The 19481-nt window shown below is 40.2% G+C and overlaps 1 long non-coding RNA gene across 12 annotated transcripts in view; it reads right to left on the bottom strand.

The window, feature by feature from the left end:
• LOC119468653 overlaps positions 1 to 18615 on the bottom strand; it is a 47244-nt gene extending 28629 nt beyond the window's left edge. For 7 of the 12 annotated variants that reach the window (XR_005197392.1, XR_005197388.1, XR_005197389.1 and 4 more), the window contains exons 1-2: positions 16970 to 18615; positions 15019 to 15183 (exon numbers count right to left, since the gene is read on the bottom strand). This is a non-coding gene — a long non-coding RNA (uncharacterized LOC119468653). Of the gene's footprint in view, positions 1 to 5067; positions 5127 to 12348; positions 12486 to 15018; positions 15184 to 16969 lie in introns of those variants that run through there. The other 5 variants (XR_005197390.1, XR_005197394.1, XR_005197398.1 and 2 more) reach the window with 3 other exon arrangements.
• Positions 18616 to 19481: the final 866 nt, after the last annotated feature.

The following is a 19481-nucleotide window of genomic DNA, read 5'->3' as shown; positions in this document are numbered from 1 at the left end:
CTGGGATTACGACATACATGTCCAGATCACTCTGTACGCTGGAACTTAGACTAGCAGATTATTTTTTAAATGCTTTTTCTTAGCTTGTATTCTCCACTTTTTTAGGTAAGTGTCAATACAAAAGTTAAATTGGTATGCATTGCAGTTCTCGCTTTGAAATATAGAATAAATCCTTTAGAGAAAGAGATTGCCGTGCTTAAAGACTGTGGTAATTTTCTAAACAAAAGGTGAATTCAGAATGCTAAGCAGAAAATGAATTAGCAACATTTACAGCCACAAGACTGTGTAGAAGCATTTTGCATTTGTGTATCTCTATTGGCAACAATGGTATCTATAGCTTTATTTATTATGGGTCAGAGGAAGAGAACGATTGGACCCTGAGAGGATGTCTAGTCTACCCTGCTGCCTGGAGTAGGCCTAAAATAACCGGCTAAAATGGAACTCTGGCCTGTTTTCTGAAGCCCCTAGGGAAGGCGTTTCCACAACCTTCCTCTGTTATCCGACCCATTTTTAACAATCCTTAATATACCAGAAAACGTTCCCTTGTATCCAACCTGTATCCCCTCTGCTGTTGATTTACTGTTTATTCTCACATGCATACAACGCAAATGTGGGCAGTCACACTCCGCTCCTCCATCCTGATTATTTGTACATTTCATATCAACTAGTGCCTAGATCAGTCTTTATGGATTAAAGGCAGTGTCTGCCCTACTTCCTTCAGCCATACATGCCTGTTAATAAGGGTATATCATTATCTTCATTCTTCCACGAGAAGACAGGGTTAATTAATTCAATTTTTTTTTCTTTAATGAACACAATGTACCAGACAGACCCTCTGCTAGGTTCTTGGGAAACAGTGGTGGACAGGACAGACCAAGATCCTACCCTCATGCATGGAACTCAGACATAATACAATAATTACCAGTATGATGAAGGTAACAAAGAAGTATAGGCTACTAAGAAATTATACAATAGGCTGAGCTAACATAGGCTGGGAGGATAGGAAAGCTTTCTAAACAAAGCAATGTTTCACATGAAACCTGAAGAATAGGAATTATCAAAGTAGAGAAGGGGCTTCAAGGTAGAAGGAACAGCATATGAAAAGTCCCTATCATGAGAATGTGGCCTGTTTGAGGATTGACAAGGAAGTTCAGACAGCAGGGCAAAAGTGGCTGTGATCAGGCTATGGAATCTTCAGACATTACTCACTGTCCACACTTGCTTGGCCGTGAGTGAAACCTAATACTTTGGTTCTGCTTTGTACAATTTTAGAACTCTGAGCAACTGGATTCTTAGTGACAAGGATTAGACACCTGGAGTAAGAATGGAAGAAGAGGCCTCGTTTCAGTGCTCAGAAGGCCTGGAATGCTCCCGTGTCCTCAGTGACTCAGCATGGTGTCGTGCAGCATGGGTGACCTTGTACCCAGAGTTTTCGGGTGCTACGTAGTCTTTAGCAAGTCACACTTTCAGGGTCTCTGACCTCTCTTCCGTAAAGTGAGGAGGTTAGATATGGGCTCTTCTAACTCACCTTCTGGAATATCTTAGAAACAACAGTCCCCGTACAGTTCTTAAGTGGGTCATATTATTACTGAGCTAACCTACATTTGGGAGTGGGAGGAGGGGATTATTCAGACAGACAGCAGGCCTGTCTCCAATTTGGGGTTTTTTTGTTTGGTCGTTTTTTTAAATTTTGGGGTTTTTTTTTTAATTATTTTTTCATCATGGTAAGATATAGATGACATAAAACTTACCATTTTAACAATTTTTAAGTGTACAATTCAGTGGCATTAATTACATTCACAATATTGTAAGTTATTACCACTGCCTATTTCTAAAAATGTTTCATTTCAATGCACTTTTTTTTTTTGAGACGAAGTCTCACTCTGACACCCAGGCTGGAGTGCAGTGGCACAATCCCAGCTCACTGTAACCTCTGCCTCCCAGGTTCAAGCAATTCTTGTGCCTCAGCCTCCCAAGTAGCTGGGATTACAGGGGCGTGCCACCACACCTGGCTAATTTTTGTATTTGTAATAGAGACAAGGAGTTCACCATGTTTGCCAGACTGGTCTCAAACTCCTGACCTCAAGTGACCTGCCAGTCTCAGCCTCCCAAAGTGCTGAGATTACAGGCATGAACCACCACGCCTGGCCCAATGCACTTTTGAAAGAATCTGGACAAGTTCCACGAGGATCCTCACAACTCATGAACCTGGCCCTCTATCATGATTCCTGATAGGAACTTGAGAAATCAGGTACCGCTCTAAAAGCAAACAAGACTTCTTACTCCCATTGTATGAAAATGAGTAAAAAGGGAAAAGATAAACTATTGAGTAAACTGCCGTGTAAATGGCCATTAAATCCTTTCCTTTTGCCTTTGGAGAAGTCACCTTGTTCAAGATCATAATGTTTAATAACCCTGAGACCTAAAACAGATAAAGGACACAACAATAAAAGGAAACCACAGACCAATATCCTTCATGAACACAGATGCAAAAGTCCTTAACAACATCTAGCAAACTGAATCCAACAGCACATCTAAAAGATTATATGCCATGATCAAGTGAGATTCCTTCCAGGAATGCAAGCCTGGTTCAACATATACATAAAAGTATTACCTCACATCAACAGATGAAGTACAAAAATCACATGATCATATGAATAGATGAAGATAAGCATTTGATAAAATTCAACTTCATGATAAAAACTTTCAATAAATTAGGTATGAAAGGAAAATACCTCAACACAATAAAAGCCATATTTGACAAACCCACAGCTAACATTAAACCGAGCTGGGAAAAGCTCAAAACTTCTCCCCTAAGAACTGGAACAACGATGCCCACTCTTACCACTCTTATGCAGTATAGTAGTAAAAGGCCTAGCCAGAGCAATTGGGCAAGAGAAAGAAATAACGGCATCCAAATTGGAAAGGAGAAAGTAAAATTGTTCATATTTGTAGATTATATGATTGTTTGTATAGAATAACCTAAAGATTCTACCAGAAAACTTTTGGAACTGATAAATGAATTCAGTAAAGTTGCAGGATACAAAACTATATTAGTCAATTTTCACGCTGCTGATAAAGACACACCCAAGACTGGAAAGAAAAAAGGTTTAATTGGACTTACAGATCCACATGGCTGGGAAGGCCTCAGAATCATGATATGAGGTGAAAGATACTTGTGACATGGCAGCGGCAAGAGAAATTGAGGAAGAAGCCAAAGCAGAAACCCCTGATAAATCCATCAGTCTCATGAGACTTATTCACTATCATCAGAATAGTACGGGAAAGACTGGCCCCCATGATTCAATTACCTCCCCCTAGGTTCTTCCCACAACACGTGGGAATTCTGGAGGATACAGTTCAATTGAGATTTGAATGAGGATGCAGCTAAACCGTATCATTCCGCCCCTGGCCCCTCCAGACCTCATGTCCTCACATTTCAAAACCAATCATGCCCTCCCAACAGTTCCCCCAAGTCTTATCTCATTTCAGAATTAACCCAAAAGTCCACAGTTCAAAGTCTCATCTGAGATAAGGAAAGACCCTTCCACCTATAAGCGTGTTAAATCAGAAACAAGCTGGTTACTTCCTAGATACAATGGGGATAAGGACATTGGGTAAATACAGCTATTCCAAATGGGAGAGAATGGCCAAAATAAAGGGGTTACAGGTCCCATGCAAGTCCAAAATCCAGCAGGGCAATCAAATTTTAAAACTCCAAAATGATCTCCTTTGACTCCAGGTGTCACATCCAGGTCACACGGATGCAAGAGATGGGTTCCCATGGTCTTGGGCAGCTAGCTCTGCCCCTGTGACTTTGCAGGGTACAGCTTCCCTCCTGGCTGCTTTCACAGGCTGTTGTTGAGTGTCTGAGGCTTTTCTAGGGCATGATGCCAGCTGTCAGTGGATTTAATATTCTGGGATCTGGAGAATGGGGGCCCTCTTCTCACAGCTCTACTAGACAGTGTCCCAGTAGGGGCTCTGTGTCAGGGCTCTGACCCCACATTTCTGACCCCACATTTCCCTTCCGCACTGGCCTAGCAGAGGTTCTCCATGAGGGTCTGCCCCTGCAGCAAACTTTTGCCTGGGCATCCAGACATTTCCACACATCTTCTGAAATCTAGGCAGAGGTTCCCAAACCTCAATTCTTGACTTCTATTCACCAGCAGGCTCAATACCATGTGGAAGCCGCCAAGGCTTAGGGCTTCCACTCTGAAGCCACAGCCCAAGCTGTATGTTGGCCCCTTTCAGCCATGGCTGGAGCAGCTGGGACACAGGGCACCAAGTCTCTATGCTTCACACAGCACGGAGACCCTTGGCCCAGCCCATAAAACCACTTTTTCCTCTTGGGCCTCCAGGCTTGTGATGGGAAGGACTGCCATGAAGGTATCTGACATGGCCTGGAGACATTTTCTCCAGGTTCTTGCGTATTAACATTAGGCTCCTTGCTACTTTGGCAAATTTCTGCAGCTGGCTTGAATTTCTCCCCAGGAAATAGGTTTTTCTTTTCTACTCCATTGTTAGGCTGCAAATTTTCTGAACTTTTATGCTCTGTTTCCCTTTTAAAATGGAATTATCTTAACAGCACCCAAGTCACCTTTTGAATGCTTTGTTGCTTAGAAATTTCTTCCACCAGTTACCCCAAATCATCTCTCTCAAGTTTCAAGTTCCATAAATATCCAGGGAAGGGATAAAATGCTTCCAGTCTCTTTGCTAAAACATAACAAGAGTCACCTTTGCTCCAGTTCCCAAAAAGTTATTCATCTCCATCTGAGACCACCTCAGCCTGAAACTTATTATTCATATCACTATCAGCATTTTTGTCAAAGTCATTCAACAAGTTTCTAGGAGGTTCCAAACTTCCCCACATTTTCTTGTTTTCTTCTGAGCTCTCCAAACTGTTCTAACCTCTGCCTGTTATTCAGTTCCAAAGTCGTTTCCACATTTTTGGGTTTCTTTTCAGGAACTCCCCTCTCTTGGTAACAATTTACTGTATTAGTCCATTTTCATGTTGCTGATAAAGACATACCCCAGACGGGGAAGAAAAAGAGGTTTAATTGGACTTACAGTTCCACATGGCTTGGGAGGCCTCAGAATCATGGTGGGAGGTGAAAGGTACTTCTTACATGGCAGACGCAAGAGAAAATGAGGAAGAAGCAAGAGCGGAAACCCCTGATAAACCCATGAGATCTCTCGAGACTTAGTCACTATCACAAGAATAGCACAGGAAAGACCACTCCACATGATTCCATTACCTCCCCCTAGGTCACTCTCAGAACATGTGGGAATTCTGGGAGATACAATGCAGTTGAGATTTGAATGGGGACACAGCCAAACCATATCAAAAATTAACATACAAAAATCAGTAGCTAGCTAAAAAATAACAAACTAGCTGAAAAAGATATCAAGAAAGCAACCTCATTTACAATAAGTACACACACACAGACACACTCCACACACACACACACACACACACACTCCACCTAGGAATACATTTTAACCTAGGAGATGAAAGACATCTACAAGGAAAACTATAAAACAATGATGAAAGAAATTGAAGAGGACACAAATAAACATGAAAAGACATCTCATGTTCAGGGACTGGGAAAATTAACATTGTTAAAATGACTGCACTACCAAAGCAATATGCGGATTCAGTATATTGCCTATTAGAACAGCAATAACATTCTTCCATGTAATAGAAAAACATAATACTAAAATTTTTATGAGACATAAAAGAGCCTGAATAGCCAAAATAATCCTGAGCAAAAGAATAAACCTGGACTTCAAAATATACTACAAAGCTATAGTAACCAAAATGGCAAGGTACTGGCATAAAAACAGACACATAGAACAATGGAACAGAATTGTTTACTGAGAATCCAGAAATGAATCTATGTATCTACAGCCAACTGGTTTTGACAAAGGCACCAAGAACATTTATTGGAGAAAAGACAGTCTACAATAAATGGTGCTAGGAAAACTGGTTATCCATATGCAGAAGAATGAGACCCCCACCTCTCATTAGACCCCCACCTCTCACCCTATGTAGAAATCAACCCTAAATGAATTAAATACCTAAAGGTAAGACCCAAAACTGTAAAACTACTAAAAGAAAATAAGAGGAAATGCTTCAGGACATTAGTACTGGGAAAAGACTTTATGAATGAGACCTCAAAAACACAAGATACAAAAGTGAAAATAAATAGAATTATATCAAACTAAAAAGCTTCTGTGTAGCAAAAAAGAAAAACAATCAACAGAATGAAAAGATAACCTATAAAATGGTAGGAAATGTTTACAAACTATTCATCTGACACAGGATTACTATCCAGAACATATAAGAAACTCAAACATCTGAACAGCAAGAAAAAAAAAATCCAATTAAATAATGGACAAATGATACAAACAGAAAAGATGTACAGTTGGCCAACAAATATATGAAAAAAATGCTCAGCATCACTAATCATCAGGGAAATGCAAATCAAAACTACAATGAGATGTTGTCTATCTCATTCTAGTTAGGATGTCTGTTATCAAAAAGACAAAAAATAACAAATGCAGGTAAGGAGGGTAGAGAAAAAGGAATTCTTTTTTTTTTTTTTTTTCTGACACAGAGCCTTGCTCTGTCACCCAGGCTGGAGTACAGTGGTGTAATCCTGGCTCACTGCAACCTCCACCTCCTGGGTTCAAGCAATTCTCGTTTCAGACTCCAGAGTAGCTGGGATTACAGGCACGTACCACCACCTGGCTAATTTTGTAAAGGAACTCTTATACACTGTTGATGGGAATGTAAACTAGGACAGCCACTATGGAGAACAGTATGGAATTTCCTCAGAAAACTACAAATAGAACTACTATATGATCCAGTAATCCCATTACAGGGCATTTATCCAAAGGAAAGGATATTAGTATATCACAGAGATATTGGCACTCCCGTGTTTATTGCACCACTATTTACAATAGCCAAGATAAGAAATCAACCAAAATGTTTAACAACAGATGAATGGATTTTTAAAAATACAGTATATATACGAGATGAAATACTATCCAATTAAAAAGAATGAAATCCTGTCATTCATAGCAATATGGATGGAATTGGCAGACATTCTGTTAAGTAAAATAAGCCAGGAACAGAAAGATAAACACCACGTTTTCTTACTCACGTGTGGAAGCTAAAAAATGTTGATCTCAGAGAAGTAAAAAGTGGAACAGAGGTTACCAGAGGCTGGGAAGTGTAGGCAGAACAAGGGGAATACAGAAAGATTCGTTAAAAGATACAGAATTACAGCTAGACAGGAGGAGTAAATTCTAGTGTTCTGTGGCACTGCAGGATGACTATGGTTAACAATGTTATATTTTTTCAAATAGAGGATATTGACTGTTCCCAACACAAAGAAATGATAAATGTTTGAGATGATGGATCTGCTAATTACTCTGATCTGATCACTCTAAATTGTATGTATCAAAACATCACTATGTACCATATAAATATGTGTAATTATATGTCAATTTAAAAATAAAATTTTATTAAGAGATGTTTCTAAGATTTGAGAGACTAAGACTCCAGGCTTTTAGGACTGGTGAGTGCTCAGGTGCTGGGATCCTCACACATGAGTCTTTGCTGCTAGGAAAAGGTTGTCAGAAGCCTTTGGTTGGGAGTAGGTTATCCTCTTCCTGCTCACCTCCCCCAGTGCTGTGTGAATGTAGCCCTTTGTGGCTTAATGTAAATTTTTATTTTGCATTTCCATTGTCACTTGCTCACCTTATCCGCATGTTCCAGTTTCCAGAATAAATATTTGGAGATGAGAAATAAAGATCATAATGCTTAATATGTCAAATATACTCAGCCCTGTCTATGTGCCTAGCACTAAGCTAGTTACTCTGCACATGTCACCTTTTTTAAATCTATTACTTGTATGTAATAGTACGCCCATGTTACAAATATAGAAATAAGCTATGGTAGAACTTGACTCCCAACCCAAATCAGTTTGGCTTTACAATTTACAATTTGGTTTAACCTCTATATTTCACTGTTTTCCCAAAGACAGCTATAGGGAAACCTGAATAGGGAATACAGGAAAGCCTGAAAATAATGAAAGAGAAAAGAAAAAAAGCAAAAACTGGCCAGGTCCAGTGGCCCTTGCCTGTAATTCCAGCTGTGCAGGAGGAGTGCTTCAGCCCAGGACTTAAAGGCTGCATGCAATGAGCTAGGATTGCCACACTGCAGCCCAGCAAGAGCCTGTCTCAAAAAAAAAAAAAAAAAAAAAGGCAAAAACGGACCTTAGGCTCACAAAGTTCAACCTCGTTCAGATTTGTGACTGGTTTTGTCATGTACCTTCTAGCACCATTTCAGTGTTTCCTCTCTCATCCGTAGAATTGATGATTTGTACTGCCCTAGTTTTCAAGGATGGCATTTACTTCATTAAGTAAATCAGTTACTTCATTAAGAAAATCCTTAGAGCATCAGGGGGCTCAGCAGTCAGAAAGGGTTAACAGCCTCAGGAAGGGCTGAGCTCCCACACCGCAGGTGGTGACAGAGGGCCAGGAATAATGAGGCTGAGGAACTGCCCACCCTCCGGAAGCTTTTCTGTACATCTAAATAGAACAGAAAGTAAACATTGACAAAAGGAAACTGTCAGGTAAATTAATGTGGAGAGTGCAGGTTTTGTTTTATTTTTCTTTCAATGGGTGAGAATTCAAAGCATAAGGCAGGAGAACGAGTTAAAAATAGTATAACAGTAGCCAACTGATGCTTGCACAATAGAAAGGGCATCATAGGTTACACGAGAGAATTGTAAAAAAAAAAAAAAAAGTGCAAAAAAATAAGAGGACAGTGGCGGGAATGGCTGGACCAAAATACTAACACCATGGGATCTTCAAAGGCTCAAAGTATAACCACGTTATGACATTATAAAATAGCTATATAGGATTCTAGAACACGAAGGTTTTTAAATAAAAATATTTGTCCCTTGGGGTAGAGTCAGACATTGCTATCTTGGCTTGCATAGCCCCCTGTGGTTTTTCTCCCAAGCCTCAACCCTTCTATTGCCACAAACGACAACTTTGCAAAACCTCCTGAATTACTTTCACTTGTCGTACCCTCACTCTTTCTTCCAGCCCCTTACTTCCCTTCTCTGACACCTAAGTTTAGGTAGCGTCTCCTAGTTACACCTTCTGATCACTCCATGCTAATGTAGTATCCTTATAAATATTAGATAACATCTGTTTCCTGCTAGGATCTACTCTCCAAATGCAGGGTCCATATCTGCTTGGTTTGCTGCTATATTGTCAGCTACAGTACAGTTACGACTCATTGAATGAATGCTGGTGGACATCTGGGATCCAAACTGCCCGAATGCATGATATATAAGGCAACAATTGCTTCTTCAGTTTATATATCAGTCAGTGGTTGACATGAAGAACAGAACCAGCAGTTTTTTTGTTTTTGTTTTTTTAATCTATCCATTTATTTTATTTTACCTTTTATTTACAAAGAATTATCTTACACAACTGTAAGAGCTGGCTAAGCAGGCCTGACATCCGCAAGGCTGGTAATCAGAAAGGGAAAGTCATAAGTAGGCTAGACTACCACAAGGACGAGCTCCGGGATGAGCAAGTCATGCAGAAGCCAGGGCTCTTGGTCATGGAGCTGTGCACACGCACTTATCCCAACAGTCAGTGACAGGGGAAGTCGATACAGCTGGAAAGTAAACAATTATAGACCTCGCCGCTGCTTCACACCAAGGCACATCAGCCAATCAGCAACAACATGAGTGTTTTTGTCTCAAAATGTAGAAAAGTTCTACAACTTTCCTTCTGCTCTACTACTTGGAATCTCTTATCTCAGGGATGTAGATCAAGCTCATCCAAGCCACCTTATTTTTTGTTCTCTTTTGTCCTGTTTTAGGTTTTTAGCAGCCTGAAGCCATAGTTTTTCCATCTCTGTCTCTAGTGATAAGCAGAAAAGAGGAATGAGGAAGAGACTTTACTGGCCCAACCAGAAACAGAAACTAAGAACCCGTGAATATATTCTCTCCCTTGGACATCCCTGGTCTAGAACCTCTTTTAAAAAACTATTAACTGATTAAGTCACCTCGAATAATATCTCTTTTGACTAACTTAAAGTCAACTGATTAGGGACTTTATAGCTGCAAAATCCTTTCACAGCAGCACCTAGATTAGTGTTTCAATAATTAGGAGAAGGTATGTGTGTGCCACAAAATAGCTCCTGCCTCCCTCCATCTTCCAATTTTTGCAAGAGACTCTCCCTTGCAGACCACCCTAGTCAGAAACACACTAGAAAGGGAGTTCTGGGGGACGTGGTTTACCCAAGCCCAAGCAGATACACCGTGAAACCGTTACAGGTCACATCATAGAACTACCTCTTTGATCTCGAATGAGAGAAATTAATAACAGAAACCAGTGATATTCAGAAGTAGGAGGAATTACTTTGTTATAGAAATCGTGCTGATTCTGCAGATGCAAAGGAAAAGAGCAAACCTGGATAGGAGGGCAGCGCTAACAACCTTAGAGGAGCATGCTTCCAAGAAGTAGAGGAGTTATAGGGGAGCTCTTACAGCCAAAATGGTAATGATAAGCATATATTCCTATCAAAGATGGGGAAACTTTGTTTCAAGACAAGCTGGAATGTTGGTATTTACCAATAAGCATTTGTTAAATGAACTGATAAATCAATGGACAAATGAATGAATGCCTCCTTAAGCTTAATCCCTGTGCTAAACTATAGACGTATGGTGGTATCTTTGTTCAGGCTACTATAACAAAATACCTTAAATGGGTAATTTATAAATAACAGAAATGTATTGCTTACAGTTCTGGAGGCTTAAAGTCTAAGATCAAGGTGAAAGCAGATTTTGTGTCTGGTGTGCACTGGCTCTCTGCTTCAAAACTGGTGCCTTCTTGGTATATTACCAAATGGCAGGAGGGGCAAGGCAGCTCCCTTCCAACCTCTTTTAAGAGGGCACTGTGATGGTTAACAGTGAGGGATTGATTGGATTGAAGAATGCAGAAGATTAATCCTGGGTGTGTCTGTGAGGGTGATGCCAAAGGAGATGAACATTTGAGTCAGTGGGCTGGGAAAGGCAGACCCACTCTTTATGTGGGTGGGCACCATCTAATCAGCTGCCAGCTGACAGGTTATAAAGCAGGCAGAAAAAAACGTGAAAAGGCTAGACTGGCTTAGCCTCCTAGCCTACATCTTTCTCCTATGCTGGATACTTCCTGCCTTCGAACATCAGACTCCAAGTTCTTCAGCTTTGGTAGTCAGACTGGCTTTCTTGTTCCTCAGCTTGCAGACAGCCTATTATGGGACCTTATGATTGTATGAGTTAATAATACTTAATAAACTCCCATATATATATATATATATGTATATGTATATATGTATGTATATCCTATTAGTTCTGCTCCTCTAGAGAACCCTGACTAATGCAGGCACTAATCCATGACTTCATCACTTCCTAAAAGGGTGTACCTCTTCATCCTATCACATTGGGTATTAGGTTCCAACATATGAATTTGAGAAGGACACTACCATTCAGACCATAGCAGGTGGTAAATAAGACACATTGTCCTCACTTTATGGAGGCTCCCTAAGGATCGAAGGGATGGAAGATACACAAGGATCAAACAGTTCAAGCTACAGGCCAAGGGTTCCCTTAAGAAAGATGGCTCGACTGAGAGAAAGCAAATTGGTGTTCATCAGTCTTTTAGTGGGTGCTGGATACTTCCTTGTTGCCATTTCTGCACTGCCAGAGCCACACACAGAACACAATAGACTTCATGCAGCTTCCAGTGTAAAATTAGGAACCAGAGCTGAATATCTAGTTGACAGTGACAATATAGTGATTATAAAAGCCTAAGTATGACATGTTTTGAATAATCAATGATTGAATCATGTGCCTTTAAGCTTAGCCTATACCAAATGCCTCCAGGAAAGGTTATTTAAAAAAAAAACAAAAAACAACCTCAGAATTTGCTCACTGGCTTACAGTGATTGAGTTACGCTGTGGGCTATGGTAAATTCTTTGCAGTGCTAAAAATAGATGAAGGGCAGATCATTCACCCTGGGGAATTTTATCTGCCTCATTTATGCATCCAGAGATGCTGCTTACATAAAGCCAAAATAAGCACTACCAAAAGGGCACCGAGGAAGATGATTAAAAGGTGATGATTCAAATAGAAACCAAGAAAACAAGCAAGCAGTCAACAGCAAAGATCAGGACCAGTCCCTGTTGTAAAGATGTGAACAAGAATTCGGCCTGTGAACATGGTACAGTAGTACGCTGAACTTTCTGATATCTTCTAAAAGGCAAATTTAGAAACCTCTTCCTGGAGAAAGCCACAGCCTCCAGCTGTTCTTGCTGTACACATTCAGGCATGGACCCTTGCCACAGCCTCTCCAGGATTTACACTTTACACCATTCTCATACTCCTCCTGGAGACACTGGCTCCTTCATGACCTGCAGGCAGAGCACCAGAAAGTCAATCAAGAACTATGCGAAAATGTGACTCAAGCAACTCAGAGTTCAGCGAAGATACTGAAAGTTTCAAGAGTTCCCCTTGGCCAAGTTTACACCAAATTATTTTTATTATGTGAGTGGTTTTTAAAGGAAATCATTTATCATAAAGCTGCAGAACAGGTCCGTTCCTTGTCTCCAGCTGCCGTAGAGATCATCAAGGGTTGGCTGGAGGTGAATCTAAGAGACTGGAAATTCAGTTCATAGTCAAATCCATCAGTGTTTTAAAACACTCTAAAAAAACCCAACAGCACCATCTGTAAGGGCTGCATCATTTGCGAAATTTCTTGCTAAATCAGCTGGCCAAATGCAAAGCCAATTGCTTTGGCTTCGGTACAACACCGTGCTGCAGCCGGGAAGTATTTTAAGTGGATAATGAGTAGTCTCTCCTCTCAATGACTACGTTCAAATAACATCGACTGCCTATAATATGCAAAGTTCCTAGTCAAGACTGCCTTAGGAACTCCTGCCCCTTAACTTGAGGCTTTAATCTTTATGAGGGAAAATATCCCTCTTCTCTAGTGATGTTTAAGAAATCAATCCCAAGCAATGGCCCAATATACTTTCCAGCTCACACGCAGACATATAAAACTGCACACACACACACACACACACACACACACAGAAACACCCAAATGCACACCATTCTTACTAGTTCTGAGATATGCAAGGTTTACACCCTGCATCCAAAAATAACTGTCAGGTTTTACCCTTATTTAGTTATAATACCTCCTCTAAAATTATTTAGGGACCCAAAATGGCCTTTTCGTGTGAGGAAATACACATAAGAAATACCTCTCTGCCTTTTTCCCCTGAAAAATATAGTTATCCAGGGAAAATGTGCACGCTCTGTCTTTCTCTTTCTCTCTGCCTCTCAGATAAAAGTGGCAAAGCAGATGGAAGCTCCTTCTGTGAAGAAATCAAATTCTATACTCCTTATATCCAACCTCCATTACTCTATTTTTATCATTTAAGTTATATAGTAGATATGCAATAAATGCTTCATTATTCCCTTTATGAAGTTGGCTTCTCCCTCAAGGTACTTTAGAACTTTGATACCCAACAGCAGCTCTTGGATCATAAGCTTATCAGAAATGCAGACACTCTGGTCCCACCTTAGATCCCTTGAATCAGAATCTGCATTGTAACAGGATTTCTAGGAGATTTGTAAGCACATTTAGGTTTGAGAAGCACTGTTTTGGAACACACCTTGACTTTTTTTTTTTTTTTTTTTTTTTTTTAGTTTTGGTTTCTTTTTTAAGACTTGGAAAATACAAGCGCAGTTTTGTTACACAGATATATTGTATAGTGGTGAAGTCTGGGCTCTTTGTGTACCCATCACCCGAATACTGTACATCGTACCCAATAGGTAATTTCTCATCCCTCACCACCCCCACTCCGCCCCACCCTCCTGCCTTTTGGAGTCTCCAATGTCTATTATTCCACTCTGTATGTTCATTACACCTTGATTTTTACCCTGTTACTATTAGTCTAGTAAGTTCTGCCGCTCTGCAAAGATCATGTCTTGCCATGGGAGACACTTTTCTACAGGATGGTGATTATGAGCTGACACTATTGGGCACTAACTGTGTGCCAGGAGTGGAGAGGGCACATAGTTAACGTGAGAAAGGTTTACTCAGTAAAAGGTGGAGGTAGGTTGGAACTCAATCTGGCATCCGGGTCTATGTTTTCCAGGTGCTGCTTCCCTTACTGGCCCCTGCGGGGTGCAGAACTGTGCCACTTTCTGCAAGGTGTTTGACATCCCCGTCTACCCCCCACTAAGTGCAAGATACATCCAGTATCCTGACAACCTAAGAACTGCCCCCCAAATTTCCAGACACTCATGGGAGTAGCACTGACCACACTCAGAACCACAGTGTCTTGTCTTCATGCAGTAATTTTGAGAAATTAGTTTCCTGGGATTTGTTTCTTTCTTCCAGTGTTTAACCAAATAATAAAAATCCTTTAATGTCTTACATGTTATTTTTCAGTTCAATAGAAGGCTATCACTATTGAGGGTCTGCTCTATGCAAACTAAAAGATAAACTCCTTGCCTCTAGCCACTGACAATCTATTTACAGAAATAAGGACTTAGTAGATGCAATAGCTAAGAGACAATTCAAGGCACTATAAGATTAAATCCAGAAATGACCAAAAAGACCTAGATTTATATTCTGGCCTTGTGCCACTTACTAGTGTGAATCCAGTGACATTCTCTAAGCCTCTCTTTCCCTATCTGTAAAACAGGGGTACTATTGAACAATGCACATAAATTGCCACCACAGTACCTAAAGCATGAGATATACTTAGTAAATGTTAGCCATCTCCACCAATCACCAACCCCTGAATCAGGAAGAAATAGGACAATAATAGGATAGAGAGAGGATGTGCATAAAAGGATGTGCATTCTGGGCAGGAGGCACAGCCAAGCAAAAGCATGGTGTCAGGAATGAACATGCCTATGGCAGAAACTTACAGAACTCTCAGCCTGGATGAAGTGAAGGGTTCCAATCAAGGAGTTATGAGAAGTGAACATATTACGGTAAAGATAAGTTTGCATTTTTTATGTGGACATGGAATCTCCTGAAGATTTTTGAATTTCTTCAGTATCATGACTTTCAAATACAGAAGAAATGCAAGCCTACGGAAAAAAAAAAAAATGAATGACCCTTCTAGCCATTCCCCAGGGCTTCCCACACCAATGAGCATGGATGCATCTATTACCAATCAATGTCTTTAAGAAGCCTGCAGAAATAAATGCATGGTACTGCTGTAGGACATATTTTTAATTGTTATTTAAATTCAAACATGGTCATCTAATTTATTTTCACTTTCATTAAATGCCTTTTAAGCTTTTCAGACTTGAGCTAAGTCAAATAGCTGATAAATACATAGGATAAACATATAGGAATACACTTAGTTCTTCAATTTTATAAAGTCCGCAAAATTGTATGAAGTCAACAACTTCAGCACAAATGGACCGAAAATGGCCAAGAAGCTATTGCTACTACTATTGTGTTAAAGTTGCTTGCTGCAGCATTCTTGTTTCTGCTGCTCATTAGGAAAAGTACTATCACACCCAGCAGAAAAGAATAATTAGCAAATCAATTAATTAAGGCAGTATCGACACTCCTTTTGTCACCAGTCACATCTTTGTTGTAAATAAGTTTACTTGCTTACATTAAAGTCATTAGCTCTTCATATGTAAATAATAATGCCCTTGAATTTAAACTGATTAGATATCTGAAAACAAACTTCAGTCCACTCTGATCTAGCCAGGATAGTGAAAAAAAAGAGCATTATTGCCTTACTTGACCTAGTAAATTAAACACAATTTTATGTAGCTTCTGAATTCATTAATATCCAAATAATATTCATTATTCACCTTCCCTCCTGGACATTAGCCAGAATTCTATCTTTAGTTATAACACACACTATACTAAACAAATACTATAGTAATTAAAGAAACCACCCATTTCCTTCCCCCTAAGTTACAGGAAGCCATGTTATTTCTGCAAACCCATTTCTATTTGCTGACTATCCTCTAGAGCTTTTAAAAGCAAATAAAACGTACTGGAAGCTGTTTTCCAAATGACAACGAAGAACACATATCCTACTATCTCTTCTCCCCCAACAGGAAAAAGCAAAAATGTGTGTTTGTGTGTATTTAAGGCATATACATTCAGGGGTTTGTTAAATTCTGAAAGATTAAAGCTCCACAGTGTCCTGAAAGGAAATGTTTGAAGAAACTTCTCAAGTCTCTAAACTTAGCTGGATCCTTTGCAACACTCACCTCTCATTTTGGCTCCTATAATTATCCCCTTTAACTTAATGCTGTTTATTTTTATATCTCTTCCCATCTTTCATCATACCACACTGTTTACAGCTAGCTAAAAAAAAAAGGTTATATTCATATATGTCCAATTCTGTCTTCATCTCAACTTCTCAATTTCCCCTGCCCCATTTACCATAGTGGGTTTGTTTGTTTGGTTTTTGTTCTAACTTCTTTATCATTGTCCTTCTTCTGTCTAAACGGGAAGAATTATCGATATAATCTCTAGCAAACAACTTCTTAACCACTTCCTACTCCAGATCCTTTGGTTTTTATTAAAACAAAGATTTATGTCAACCAAGAGTCCCATATAGATAATTTCATCATGGGAGGCACGGGGTTGGGAGGTGGAGGAAATGAGACTCATTTTCTTCCTGTTTGGATCCAGGGCAAGTATCTTATGTCACCCAAAAAGGAGCTGAGACAAGACAGAGCCCCACAGTAGTTGCCCACACTCCAACCTTCCTTGTCTCCCTTCTTGTTCCTTACAAATACCTCCCAGCAGGCCAGATTATTTTGTTAGAGAAGCTCCAAGCTGCCTACAACCCCACCACAGGATAAAAGCCCTAGCAAGGTTTATGCAGCGGACACTTACTTCCCTTATGTCTCCCTTCCTGCTCCTCAGATGATGCCCTTCACTTCCTGTCCAGGTCAGGTTCCTGTGTGGGGAGGGCCACCCCAGGGTGCACTTCCTGCCCTTCTAGCTGATTTCATTGTCTGTGCCCTTAAGGCCCGGCCTTTCCAATGGGCTCCTGTGGTTTCCACCCATCACATCATTCTGTTTACCTCTTGTTTGCTTTTTACTCCTTCCAAACTATCTCCTAGATTGGGAGTTCTCTCCCAGTTCTTTACCTACTCACCAATCTCACCTTTTCTTAAAACCACATTTTTCCCAGAAGTCACTCGGTAACTAAAGCCAATCAGGATTTTTGATATCCTGTCAACCTTGGTTTGTTCTACTATTCTACTTCATCATGAAAATAGCCACCATCTGCCATAGAATTCTGTCTTCTTTTTTTTCTTTTTTTTGTCTTTTTGTTTTTCCTTTTTGTGGCGAATGGGGTCTCGCTATACTGCCCAGGCAGGTCTTGATCTCCTGGGCTCAAGCTATCCTCCCACCTCTGCCTCCCTAAGACCTGGGATTACAGGCGTGAGCCACAGTGCCTGGCCAGGTTCTATGTCTTTTAAAGGCCTAGGACCACACACTTAACTAGGAATATTTGATACCTGAACTGTGCTGCTTATCAAACCAAAGCGATGTTTTTGGTATTTTTTTTTTTAGAGGGGGGAGGTTGTTTGTTTGTTTTACGCTAAGCAAGACTATACCTACTGGCTACCTCCTCCGACCCCCTAGGTTAGATTAGTTCCTATATTCTTTTACTCATAATCCCCTTTACTTTTTGTTGTCATATTTATGTATTCTGTTCGTGTATCTTGTGTAATAAATAGTTTGTCTAGTTTTCAGTTTGGGTCAGTTTTTCCCCCACCAACCTATACACATGTGAACGTATGAGGGGTTGGAGGAGCCAGGTGTTTCCTTGTCTGCTGTCTTTCTTTGCTTCTCTTCTGCCTTCATGATTGTTCTGTTGCCAGCACAAACACAGGCCTGGCATGTATCAGTTGATCAATAAATATATATTGAATTATGTGTATTCTAACACTATTTAAAAACTGGATAAATAATAAACACACGCATGCATACATACTGAATTAATGATACCACCATCCTTCTCCCACCCTGTCTTCTCCTTTCAGCACCACATCTGGTCCTCACCTCCAACCATGGCAGCAGGCTGGCCCCGGGAGGACCAGAGACGCATATGCCGCACCCCTTGTTGAGCACATGGACACCTTTGAGGTCCTTCCTGAAACAGTGTTCGGGGGACAGTCATGGCGCTAAGGCTGGCTTTAGCTGAAACAACGCATCTTTCTTCAATATTCTTCATTTTTTAAAAGCCCATTTATAGAAAAATATCTTCAATAAATGGTGCTGGGAAACTGGATATCCGTATGCAGAAGAATGAAACTAAACCCCTATCTCACCATATACAAAAATCAAAACCAAATGGATTAAAAACTTAAATCTAAGACCTCAAACCATGAAACGACTACAAGAAAACATCTGGGAAACTCTCCAGGACGTTTGTCTGGGCAACAATTTCTTGAGTAATACCCATAAGTACAGGCAACCAAAGCAAAAATTGACAAATGGGATCACATCGTTAAAAAGCTTCCACTCAGTAAAGGAAACAATCAACAAGTGAAGAGACAACCCACAAAATGGGAGAAAATATCTGCAAACTCCCCATCTGACAAGGGATTAATAACCAGAATATGTAAAAAATTTAAACAACTCTACAGAAAAATATCTAATACTCTGATTTTAAAATGGGCAAAAGATTTGAATAGACCTTTCTCAAAAGATGATGTACAAATGACAAATAGGCATAACAACAGTGCTCAGAATCATTGATCATCAGAGAAATGTAAATAAAAACTCAGGCCAGGTGCAGTGGCTCACACCTGTAATCCCAGTACTTTGGAAGGCCAAGGTGGGCGGATCACTTGAGGTCATGAGTTCAAAACCAGCCTAGCCAACATGATGAAACCAGGTCTCCACTAAATATACAAAAATTAGCCCAGCATGGTGGTGCATGCCTATAGTCCCAGCTACTTGGGAGGCTGAGACAGGAGAATCGCTTGAACCTGGGAGGCAGAGATTGCAGTGTGCAGTGATTGCATCACTGTATTCCCGCCTAGGTGACAAAAAAAAATTTTTTTTTTAAACTGGAATGAGATATCATTTCACTCCAGTTAACATGGCTTTTATCCAAATGACAGGCGGTAACAAATGCTGGCAAGGATTTGGAGAAAAGGAAACCCTTGTACACTGTTGGTAGGGATGTAAATTAGTACAAATACTATGGAGAACAGTTTGGAGGTTCCTCAAAAAGACTAAAAATAAAGCTATTATATGATCCAGCAATCCCACTGCTGGGCATATACCCAAAAAGAAAGGAAGTCAATATACCAAAGAGATATCTGCACTCCCATGTTTATTGCAGCACTGTTCACAACAGCTAAGACTTGGAACCAACCTAAGTGTC

This window comes from Cebus imitator, unplaced genomic scaffold (assembly GCF_001604975.1).
Source record: "Cebus imitator isolate Cc_AM_T3 unplaced genomic scaffold, Cebus_imitator-1.0 Scaffold467, whole genome shotgun sequence".
Taxonomy (NCBI): Eukaryota; Metazoa; Chordata; class Mammalia; order Primates; family Cebidae; genus Cebus; species Cebus imitator.
Note: the sequence above shows the minus strand (reverse complement) of the source record. Positions and strands in the feature narration are given on the sequence as shown.